Source organism: Manis pentadactyla, chromosome 2 (assembly GCF_030020395.1).
Source record: "Manis pentadactyla isolate mManPen7 chromosome 2, mManPen7.hap1, whole genome shotgun sequence".
Taxonomy (NCBI): domain Eukaryota; kingdom Metazoa; phylum Chordata; class Mammalia; order Pholidota; family Manidae; genus Manis; species Manis pentadactyla.
In genome coordinates, this window is record NC_080020.1 from 67511716 (window position 1) to 67523750 (window position 12035).

The 12035-nt window shown below is 39.6% G+C and overlaps 1 protein-coding gene across 22 annotated transcripts in view; it reads left to right on the forward strand.

The window, feature by feature from the left end:
• The first annotated feature begins 509 nt into the window (after positions 1 to 509).
• FAM172A (family with sequence similarity 172 member A) overlaps positions 510 to 12035 on the forward strand; it is a 466743-nt gene continuing 455217 nt past the window's right edge. For 11 of the 22 annotated variants that reach the window (XM_036925686.2, XM_036925695.2, XM_036925691.2 and 8 more), the window contains exon 1: positions 513 to 684. The gene's annotated coding sequence lies outside the window, so the exon portion shown is untranslated. Of the gene's footprint in view, positions 685 to 12035 lie in introns of all 22 variants that reach the window. The other 11 variants (XM_057493468.1, XM_057493418.1, XM_057493432.1 and 8 more) reach the window with 4 other exon arrangements.

Genomic DNA, 12035 nt, shown 5'->3' on the forward strand with positions numbered 1-12035 from the left:
TGAGTTTAGAACCAAACTCCTGTTAGCGATGTGACACTAGCTTTCCACAGCTGTTTCCCATTTATTCTAGTAGTATTCAAGGTATAGGAAAAAGAGCAGGATAAGGGAACTTAGCTTTCTATACACTATCATAATTCAGAGTTAAATTCAATCTTCTAAATCTAGACTTTCCCACCTCCCGTCTTTTCTAGAGTTGAACTGATAGGGTGAAGACGGATAAACCCTGACTGGGAGAGAAGGTAATTAGCGGCATGGGCACTTTCGGAATCTCTTTTTAAATTCCGCTTGAAGAGCAAGGCTTCAGGGTGCCTATTCTGAAGTAACCCAAGAAGGGGCATGTCTCCTTCAAACGGAAGCTTGCAGGAAGGTCGAGCAGGGCCCGCGAGGAGACTAGCATGACTCTCACCCGCCTCGGGGACTTCCTCTCCCAGCCCACCCAGCGCCACAGAAACCCGTCCGGCCACCACGCCCCGCCTATTTCCGGCTTGTCGCGGCCTCAGGCGTCGCGTGCGCGATGATGTTTCAGTCTCCTGTGGACCCCGGAAGTGCAACTCCAAGTTGGTCGGGCTCGGATCCCGAGAGGGAACGTCGTAACAACCGCACGAGGGAGTTCGACTGGCGAGCTGGAAGGCCACGCCTCCTCTCGCCTACCCCCGCAGCCCTGTAGCTGGGGGCAGAGCTCAGGTAGGACCTGCGTGTGAGGGGACGGAGCTCCGGGGGCAGGTCCGGCCTAATTCAGAGGCAGGGGCTGGCCTGGTGCGTCTGGGGCGGGGATCGCTGGCCCTGGAGCCGGAGTTTGCCCCGAGCCATGCTACGCTTCCTGCGGACACCTCTGCCCTGTGTCCCGGACTTTGCTGATGAGCAGGTTCCACCTGCCATTTCCACTTCCGAGGCAGGGCAGGACACGTGTGTTCCCTGGATGACTCTCCTTAAACCCAGACACAGGGGTTCTGGGAGTCCTGAAGACCTAGAGTATGGGTTCTCCTAAGCTTTCTCAGGAAGGGAAATATTGCAGTTTCTAGTTGAAGAATTTTTTGTACAAAAATTATCAGCTGCCAAAGCTTTATCAGAAGTCATTCACTGCAGACTGAAGATTAAATTGCAGTTACAAAATGCTCTCAAAAGTTGTGACATGCATAGGCACTGGTGGGACGTTGCACTGGAATTAATTTAGTTGAATACTTTTGACTTTGAAATGAAGTTAGGTGTCTTTTGGGAGCAGTCTTTTCTCTCCCTCATCCAGAGATTTAACATATCCTAGTGTTCCAGCATGTGTATCTGTTGGCCAAGTAAATGGTTACTTAATTATTGGCTGTATTTATTGACAGCCAGTGTTCTTGCATTTGTCCATTTCCTCTGAGAAGTTGTAGAGAGAAAATCCTGTGATTTTCAGACTAGCAGGTGCTTTGTAACGTTTATCAAAACAGGTGCAATGTGATGTTTGTTATGCAATACATGGTATCTTTTTGTCCTAAAGCAGTGTTAGAGGTAAATTCTTTATCCTTATTCTTTGTCCTGCATCATGAAAGACAGATATACTATACTTATTTAGTGTATTTAGGAACTCAGGAAGCACTGTTTGAAGTGCTTAATTAAGGTTTTTACTGTCAGTGCTGATACCAGTCTTCTGACTTGTAAACTAGGTGTTCCTTCCACTTAACCAGTGTTGGTGAAATAGTATCAAGGCCAAGAGGGAATATGATCTATCTATTAATTCATTTAATAAATATTTATTGGCCACTTTCAGTGTGCCAGTTGGTGTTCTGGGTGCTGTAAAACTAGATAAAGCACTTTGCTCTGGAGTTTACACTGTAGTGGGTAGAGAAAGAAAATTAACAAGTAAATATATTAAGTAGCCATAAGAACTGTAAAGAAAAACCAAGCCCGTTAAGGAGAGAGAGAATGGTGGAGAATATTATTTTAGATAGGGTGGGTAAGCTTAGCCTCTCTGATTAGGGAGGGATAGGGAATATTTGAGTAGAGATCTGAATGAAATGTGAACAGGAGTTCTGCAGGTATGTAGGGGATGGGTATTTTAGGCTCACAGAAGGCCCTGAGGCAAGAGAATATTTGTATTTAGAAAAAGCAAGGATGTAGGCATGGAGGCATTAAGGTTTAAAAATCTCAAGAATGAATATTTATGCAGTGATTTGGTGTATGCCCAAGGGATTTTTATGGACAACCTATTTTTCTCATCTTTCCCAGATAAGACCTCTATGAGGAGAATCTGGCATCCTTAGATATGGAGAGATGTTTCCATGCCCTTCATTAGCACTAACAAAGTTAAGCACTGTTTACTCAGTTGTACATAATTTGTGATATCTGTTTTGAGTCAGATTGGGTTTGCACAGTAGCCATGAGTAACAAAATAGCACATATGTCACCTTTACTTTTCATTCATCTTTTTTTACTGTGGTAAAATGCACATAACAAAATTTACTATTTTAACCATTTTTAAGTGTACATTTCAGTGCTATTAAGTACATTCACACTGTTTTGCAACCATCAGTGACACACACACACACACACACACACACTCTCTCTCTCTCTCTCTCTCTCTCTCTCTCTCTCTCTCTTCCTCTGCAGCTCCTGGCAACCAGTCTACTTTCTGTCTCTGAATTTTCTGTCTACTCTAGTACCTCATATAAGTAGAATCATTCAATATTTCTCCTTTTGTGACTGGCTTATTTCACTTAGCATGATGTCTTCAAGGTTCATCCATGTTGTAACATCTGTTATAATTTCCTTCCTTTTTAAGGCTGAGTAATACTCCATTTTATGTATATACCACATTTTGTTTGTCCATTAGTCCATGGATACTTCTGTTGCTTCCACTTTTTGGCCATTGTGAATGCTGCTATGAACATGGGTGTGCAAATACCTGTTTAAGTGTGTGCTTTCATTTCTTTGGGGTATATACCCAGAAGTGGAATTGCTGGATCATATAGTAATTCTCTATTTAATTGTATAGGAATCACCTTACTATCATCTGCAGTGGCTAACTATGATACATTCCCACTAGCAATGCACGGAGGTTACAGATCCTCCATATCCATACCAATACATCTGCACGTACATGCTAAACACAGTTCCTGGTTTTTCAGTAATAACCACTGTGGATAAAGTGAAGGTTCCTGGAGCCAGGATTCTCACCTGGCCCTAGTCAGCTAGCTCTCTACACACGTGTGGGCAATACGTTGTTATTGACTCTATATAGAGAGCCCTGCTCAGTGCTCTGCATGACACGGTGGCATGGCTGCAAGGCTACAGGAGAGCAGAGGTGAGACTGGAGTGGTGGAAGCACCAAGGACAGAGACGGAGACGGCTGCATGGGTAGAGTGGCCCAGAGGCAGAGACTGGCTTGCTGCAGGCCGACTTGCTTTGAGTGGACGGGATTCTAGTGATTGACCAGCCGCCGTGGAAATAAAGTTGGGTATAACCCTTTCACCCCAAGAATGTCCTACTGTCATTTCTTTGGTCACATTGAATCCATAGTGGACTTGCCCGGGGCTGAAACCCATTAGCAAGACAGCCATCCTAGTGGGTGTGAGGGTAGCATATCCTGTGGTTTTGATTAGCACTTCCCTAATGATTGGTGATTTTAAACATCTTTTCATATACTTTGGGGCCATATGTGTATCTTCTTTGGAATGGTATTCAGTTATATTAAGGCCTGATTTTAATGGAAATTTTTAGAGATTGTGTGTGTGTCTGTCTTTTAAGGGTTTAGATGGCAGTCAGCACATCTTGTGTTGCTTTTTTAACCCTTAAATACCATGATTGTAAAAACTTCAGTTGTCTGTAGACCAAGTATCTGCAATAACTCCAAACTTGGAAACAGAAGAAACCGTAAAGCATCTTTTATAGTGAACAAACCTTCGAGTATCAGATTGTGATGGAAATAGTTCAGAAAAGCCAAAGATCATCCTGGCTTGCTTTGTTGTTTTTAATTAGAGGGAAAAAAATGTATCAATTGGCTGACTGTGCCTGTGAAGTAGAGCTCTTCCTTCTGGTACCTGAGAAAAGCAGGAAACAGAAGAGACAAAAATGATTAAGAAACAGAGAAAGAGGTGTTGGGTAGCTGGATAGCAGTTGTATGTGATTAGGTGGAGACTGACAAATCAGTGACAGTAATGGACAGTAAGCAATGGGCAGTAAGCCTCAGAACTGATGCGGAGGAGAGGGGATCCAGCAACAAATTTACAGAAAATAATACAGCTCTACAGACTGGGATAGGATGGGGCAGCAGCCTGAGAGAATACAAATCACCTGCTACATTTCAGCATGTGATTCTGAGGTCAGCCACTTGGCCTTGAGTAATTCAGGAAAACCTACTGTATATCAAATAGTGTATGTCAGTCCATCTGGTTCAGCAGTCAATATTTGGAACGTGGGCAGTGTATACAGTCCTACAGGAATAAACTAAGTTTTTCAGACCATGTATTATCATTTTTATCCATAGACTAGTGAGGTATAATGGGGTAATGAGTGTTTGTGTAATTTAACAATGTCCAACATTGTTAAATTTGTTCTTGGAATATCTGTTTAAGAAGGAAAGGAATTTTTTTTTTGCCTAGAATGACTAATGGCCCATTAGTTCAAGGTAACACATAATTTTTTTTTCTAATTTTTAAAATATTGAATGTTTTGTGTACTATGATCATCTATTAGGTACTATTAGGGTTCTGCATTTAGCTAACTTGCAGTTATAAAGCTCACTTAGGTTGATTGCTTTAATTTGAAGTAATGAAAATTGTATTACAATTCTGCTTATCACTTTGGGAAATTAAAATAGATTAATTTTCTACAGGCGAGGTGGCAGATGACTACTCAAGGCCTCACAGCTAAGTTAAAGACAAGGTAGAAACAGTAGTGCAGTGGTGCTTTCTTTGATATAGTACTGTTGTCCCCTTTTGGGGGGAATAGTTCACTTTTGCAGTATAAGTAATATAGATCATTTCTGCTGTAGAGAAAAATATCACCGTGAAGACAGAGGACTGAAGCAAAGCATTTGTATGTTTCCATTTCATTATAGTAGATTGGATATTTCTTTAAAGCATAGTCTAAGTTGATAATGTACATAGGGTCAGTTTGCTCAGAGGTTAGAGAGGTGCTAATAGGATTAAAATGTGGGCCCTTCTAAGGCTCTTTGATAAAAGCTCATTACAGGAATGATCACAACCAAGTAGTACCCAACGATGTAACTACTAAGTACTGTGAGATGTAGCTACTTGGAATACTCTGCTAATCACATTGCCCTCATAGGTGATCCAGTTTAGGAAAGCAGCAGGAAAAATACTATATGCAGCTCAACCGACATGCTGCCTCTTTTTAAAAAATAATTCAGAATTAATATCCAAGGTAATGGAGAAATGTGAGTGATACTCTTTTCATTTACAAAGCATAGCTTGGTTTTGTGTATCTTGTTTAGAACATGGGACAAGCTGAAAGTGTAACCAAGATTATAACTCAAGGTAAGGTTTTTAAAAAATTTGAAAAGCTTGAATACTTGATAGGTGAGATGCTCTCTTGATATGAATTACCCATTCCTCTTGATAGCATTGTTTTTTTGTCTATACTATGGAAATGATTCTGGTACTAACTCAGGTAGTTTGAGAATCGATCATCTTGATCCATTTGGTTTAATACCCTTTAATGTACTTGGAGTATTTATCTTAAACAGTCATATCCAGGAATTGGTTGGGGGGATAGGAAGGATCAGACCAGGCAGGTTGGGAAAGTTCAGGTAGAAAAGAAAGGTCTGTCACTAGGGATTGATGAGCAGGGATAGGACTCTCGTCTCAGAAATATGGGAGAAGGAAGGATAAAGAAGCAGGGACAGGTCCAAGACCTAGATGAGCTGAAATATGAGGGAGGGAAAACAGGGCAAGAGGTAGGCAGGGTCTCAGTTATTTGAATCAATAAAACATGGATACCTAGTCAGAAGGCAATTTGGACCCCACATATTGTATTATGATAGGAATATATATAGGATACTCTGGGAGAAGCACAGTGCCACACAGGGTTATTGAAAGGCTTTCTGGAGAAAGGGGTGCCTAAGTTGAGAACTTAAGGATGAGTCATTTAAAACTAAAATAGAAAGGCATTCCAGACAGAAGAAGTAGCTCTCAGAAGTCTGATGTTTGTAAAAACAAAAAGGAATTTGCAATTTCTAACGCAGAAACTTTGATTTAATGAAAGACGGAGTTTGGAGAAGGAGATAGCCAAATTATGGGGGTGGAGGGTATGCAGAAGAGGTGAGAAAAGAAGGCTCATATAGTTTGCTGAGGAGCATGGACTTGCCTCTCTAGGCACTGGAACTACTGAATGGTTTGTCTTGTCTCCTGTAAAGAAAATAATTTAACATTGCTCCGGAGGAAATTTGGCCTTCACCTCCAGCTTCTGGGTGGTAATCTCAAGTATTTTTGTTTGCTTAGGAACCTGTGTCACATTGTCTAGCAATGCTATTTAGGGGGAGAGGGGCTAGCCATTCCTGGATAAATTTAGGATGGTGGCTGCCCATGCCAGAAAGACTAACTGTGTGCCTGAGGACAGGGTTTGGGTCACCTGGTGTTAGCTGACCTGGAAACTGAGATCACCATGTAGGCAGTCAGTCAGTCAATTATGCTTCTTGAATAAAGCCCCAGTAAAACTCTGAATACCACATCTCCTATGAGCTTTCTGGTTGGCAATGTTCTATGCATATTGTCACACGGATACTGGGAGAGTAAAATGTTCATGACTCCACAGGCCAGGACATCAGAAGTTCCATATTTGGTGCTCTCCTGAACTCTGTCCAATATGCTTTTTCTCTTCCCTGATCTTAATTTGAATCCTTTCCCTGTTATGAACCATAACTGTGACTATAAGTTTTCAGTAAGTTCTATTTGTCTTTCTAGTGAATTATGGAACGTGAGGGGGCTTTTGAAATCCTCTGAACTTACAGTTAGTGTCAGAAGTGACAGTAGTCCATCGTGTGGACTGTACCCTCTAATTCCATAGTTGTACAAAACCTTTCATGTCTCCTTTCTGTGCTCCGTCCTCCCTCTGATTAGGAACAAAAATTATTTCAAAAATTAATATCTGAAAATAGGGCCAAATTAACTGGTGATGTCAAAGTAACCTATTTTTTAATACTAGAGGATATTTGAAAAAGTATCAATATTATAACGCAAACGTCCCTAAACATGGTAAGATCTGATACTTTCCTTTCTAAGGCTTTGGATAGAATTGTGTTCCCCGCCAAATTCATAAATTGAAGCCCTAACCCTCAAGAAAGTAGATGAAGTTAAATGAGGTCTTAAGGGAAGGACCCTCATCTGATATGATTCAAGTCCTTGAAAAAAGAGAGTTCTCACCAGAAACCAACGGTGTCTGTCCTTGATCTGGGATTTCTAGCCTTCAGAACTATGTAAGAAAATAAATTCCTGTTGTTTAAGCCACCTAGTCTCTGGTATTTTCTTTAAACTTTTTATTAAGGTATGATTGATATACACTCTTACGAAGGTTTCACATGAAAAAACAATGTGGTTACTACATTTACCCGTATTATCAAGTCCCTACCCATACCCCAATGCAGTCACTGTCCATCAGTGCAGCAAGTTGCCAGAGATCCACTATGTGCCCTCTCTGTGATACACTGTTCTCCCTGTGATCCCCTACTCCATGTGTACTAAACATAATACCCCTCAGTCCCCTTCTCCCTCCCTCCCCACCTGCTCTCCCACACGCCTCCCCTTTGGTAACCACTAGTTCATTCTTGGAGTCTCTGAGTCTGCTGCCATTTTGTTCCTTCAGTTTTGCTTCATTGTTATACTCCACAAATGAGGGAAATCATTTGGCATTTGTCTTTCTCCACCTGGCTTATTTCACTGAGTATAATGTCCTCCAGCTCCATCCATGTTGTTGCAAATGGTAGGATTTGTTTCTTTCTTATGGCTGAATAATATTCCATTGTGTATACATACCACATCTTTATCCATTCATCTACAGATGGACACTTAGGTTGCTTCCATATCTTGGCTATTGTAAAAAGTACTGCGATAAACATAGGGGTGCATATGTCTTTTTGAACCTGAGAAGTTGTATTCTTTGGGTGTATTCCAAGGAGTGGGATTCTGGGGACAAACGGTATTTCTATTCTTAGTTTTTTGAGGAACCTCCATATTGCTTTCCACAATTGTTGAACTAGCTTACATTCCCACTAGCAGTGTAGGAGGGTTCCCCTTTCTCTGCATCCTCGCCAGCATTTGTTCTTCTTAGTCTTTTTGATGCTGGCCGTCCTTACTGGTGTGAGGTGATATCTCATTGTGGTTTTAATTTGCATTTCCCTGTTGATTAGTGAAAGCATCTTTGCATGTGTCTGGTGGCCATCTGAATTTCTTCTTTGAAGAACTGTCTGTTCATATCCTCTGCCCATTTGTTAATCGGGTTATTTGCTTTTTGGGTGTTGAGGCATGTAAGCTCTTTATATATTTTGGATGTTAACCCCTTATTGGATATGTCATTTACAAATATGTTCTCCCATACTGTAGGATGCCTTTTTGTTTTGTTGATGGTGTCCTTTGAGTACAAAACCTTTTTAGTTTGATGTAGTCCCATGACTTCATTTTTGCTTTTGTTTCCCTTTCTTGAGGAGGTGGGTTCAGGAAGTAGTTGCTCATGCTTATATTCAGGAGATGTTTGCCTGTGTTGTCTTCTAAGAGTTTTATGGTTTCATGACTTACATTCACGTCTTTAATCCATTTCGAGTTTACTTTTGAGTATGGGGTTAAACAATAATTCAGTTCCATTCTCTTGCATGTAGCTGTCCAATTTTGCCAACAGCAGCTGTTGAAGAGGCTGTCATTTCCCCATTGTATGTCCATGGCTCCTTTATCATATATTAATTGACCATATTTGGTTGGGTTTATATCAGGGCTCTCTAGTCTGTTCCATTGGTCTATGTGTCTGTTCTTGTGCCAGTACCAAATTGTCTTGATTACTGTGGCTTTGTAGTAGAGCCTGGAGTTGGGGAGCATAATTCCTCCTGCTTTATTCTTCCTTCTCAGGATTGCTTTGGCTATTCAAGGTATATTGTGGTTCCATATGAATTTTAGGACGATTTTCTCTAGTTCGTTGAAGAATGCTGTTGGTATTTTGATAGGAATTGTATTGAATCTATAGATTGCTTTAGGCAGGATGGCCACATTGATAATATTAATTCTTACTATCCATGAGCATGGGATGTGTTTCCATTTATTGGTATCTTCTTTAATTTCTCTCATGAGTGTCTTCTAGTTTTCAGAGTATAGGTCTTTCACTTCCTTGGTTAGGTTTATTCCTAGGTATTTTGTTCTTTTTGATGCAATTGTGAATGGAATTGTTTTCCTGATTTCTCTCACTGCTAGTTCATTGTTAGTGTATAGGAATACCACAGATTTCGGTGTATTAATTTTGTATCCTGCAACTTTGCTGAATTCAGATATTAGATCTAGTAGTTTTGGAGTGGATTCTTTAGGGTTTTTTTATGTACAATATTATGTCATCTGCAAACAGGGACAGTTTAATGTCTTCCTTGCCAATCTGGATGCCTTTTATTTCTTTGTGTTGTCTGATTTCCGTGGCTAGGACCTCCAGTACTATGTTGAATAGAAGTGGGAGAGTGGGCATCCTTGTCTTGTTTCTGATCTTAAAGGAAAAGCTTTCAGCTTCTCGCTGTTAAGTATAATGTTGGCTGTGGGTTTGTCATATATGGCCTTTATTATATTGAGGTACTTGGCCTCTATACCCATTTTGTTGAGAGTTTTTATCATGAATGGATGTTGAATTTTGTCAGATGCTTTTTCAACATCTATGGAGATGATTATGTGGTTTCTGTCCTTTTTGTTGATGTGGTGGATGATGTTGATAGATTTTCGAATGTTGTACCATCCTTGCATTCCTGGCATAAATCCTACTTGATCATGACGGATAATCTTTTTGATGTATTTTTGAATTTGGTTTTCTAATATTTTGCTGAGTATTTTTGCATATGTGTTCATCAGGGGTATTGGTCTGTAATTTTCTTTTTTGTGCTTTTGGTATTAGAATGATTCTGGCCTCATAGAATGAGTTTGGAAGTATTCCCTCCTCTTCTATTTTTTGGAAAACTTTAAGGAGAAATGGGCATTAGGTCTACACTAAATGTTTGATAAAATTCAGTGGTGAAGCCATCTGGTCCAGGTCAGGCATTTTGTTCTTAGGTAGGCTTTTGATTACCAGTTCAATTTCGTTGCTGATAATTGCTGTGTTCAGATTTTCTCTTTCTTCCATGGTCAGCCTTGGAAGGTTGTATTTTTCTAGAAAGTTGTACATTTCTTTTAGGTTATCCAGTTTGTTAGCATATAATTTTTCATAGTATTCTCTAATAATTCTTTGTATTTCTGTGGTGTCCGTCATGATTTTTCCTTTTTCTGATTCTGTTTTCTGATTCTGTTTATGGGAGTAGACTCTCTTTTTTTCTTGATAAGTCTGGCTAGGGGTTTATCTATTTTGTGTATTTTCTCAAAGAACCAGCTCTTGCTTTCATTGATTCTTTCTATTGTTTTATTCTTCTCAATTTTATTAATTTCTGCTCTAATCTTTATTATGTCTCTCCTTCTACTGACTTTGGGCCTCATTTGTTGTTCTTTTTCTAGTTTCAATAATTATGATTTTAGACTGGTCGTATGGGATTGTTCTTCTTTCTTGAGGTAGGCCTGTATTGCAATATACTTTCCTCTTAGCACAGCCTTGGCTGCATCCCACAGATTTTGCGGTGTTGAATTATTGTTGTCATTTGTCTCCATATATTGCTTGACCTCTGTTTTTATTTGGTCATTGATCCATTGGTGAGGAGCATGTTGTGTACCCTCCATGTGTTTGTGGGATTTTTCATTTTCTTTGTGTAATTTATTTCTAGTTTCATACATTTGTGGTCTAAGAAACTGATTGGTACACTTTCAATCTTTTTGAATTTACTTAGGCTCTTTTTATGGCCTAGTGTATGATCTATTCTTGAAAATGTTCCATGTGCACTTGAGAAGAATGTGTATTCTGTTGCTTTTGGGTGTAGAGTTCTGTAGATGTCTGTTAGGTCCATCTGTTCTATTGTGTTGTTCAGAGCCTCTGTCTCCTTACTGATCTTCTGTCTGGTTGATCTTTCCTTCAGAGTGAGTGGAGTGTTGAAGTCTCCTAGAATTAATGCATTGCATTCTATTTCCCCTTTTAATTCTGTTAGTATTTGTTTCACATATGTGGGTGCTCCTGTGTTGGGTGCATATATATTTATAATGGTTATATCTTCTTGTAGGATTGACCCCTTTATCCTTATGTAATGTCTTTCTTTGTCTCTTGTGACTTTCTTTGTTTTGAAGTCTATTTTGTCTGATACAAGTACTGCAACTCCTGTTTTTTTTCCTCTGTTAGTTGCATGAAATAGCTTTTTCCATCCCTTCACTTTTAGTCTGTGTATGTCTTTGGGTTTAAAGTGAGTCTCTTGTAGGCAGCATATGGATGGGTCTTGTTTTTTTATCTATTCAGTGGCTCAGTGTCTTTTGATTGGTCCATTCAGTCCAGTTACATTTAGGAAGATTATCGATAGGTATGTACTTATTGCCATTGCAGGCTTTAGATTCATGGTTACCAAAGGTTCAAGGTTAACTTCCTTACTATCTAAGAGTCTAACTTAACTCACTTAATATGCTATTACAAACACAATCTAAAGGTTCTTTTCTTTTTCTCCTCCTTTTTCTTCCTTGTCCATTCTTTATATATTAGGTATCATATTCTGTATTCTTTGTCTATCCCTTGATTGACTTTGGGGATAGTTAATTTAATTTTGCATTTGCTTAGTAATTAGCTGTTCTACTTTCTTTACTGTGATTTTATTACCTCTGGTGGCAGCTATTAAATCTTAGGAACACTTCCATCTATGGCAGTCCCTCCAAAATAGACTGTAGAGATGGTTTCTGGGAGATAAATTCTCTCAGTTTTTGCTTATGTGGAAATTGTTTAATCCCTCCTTCAAATTTAAA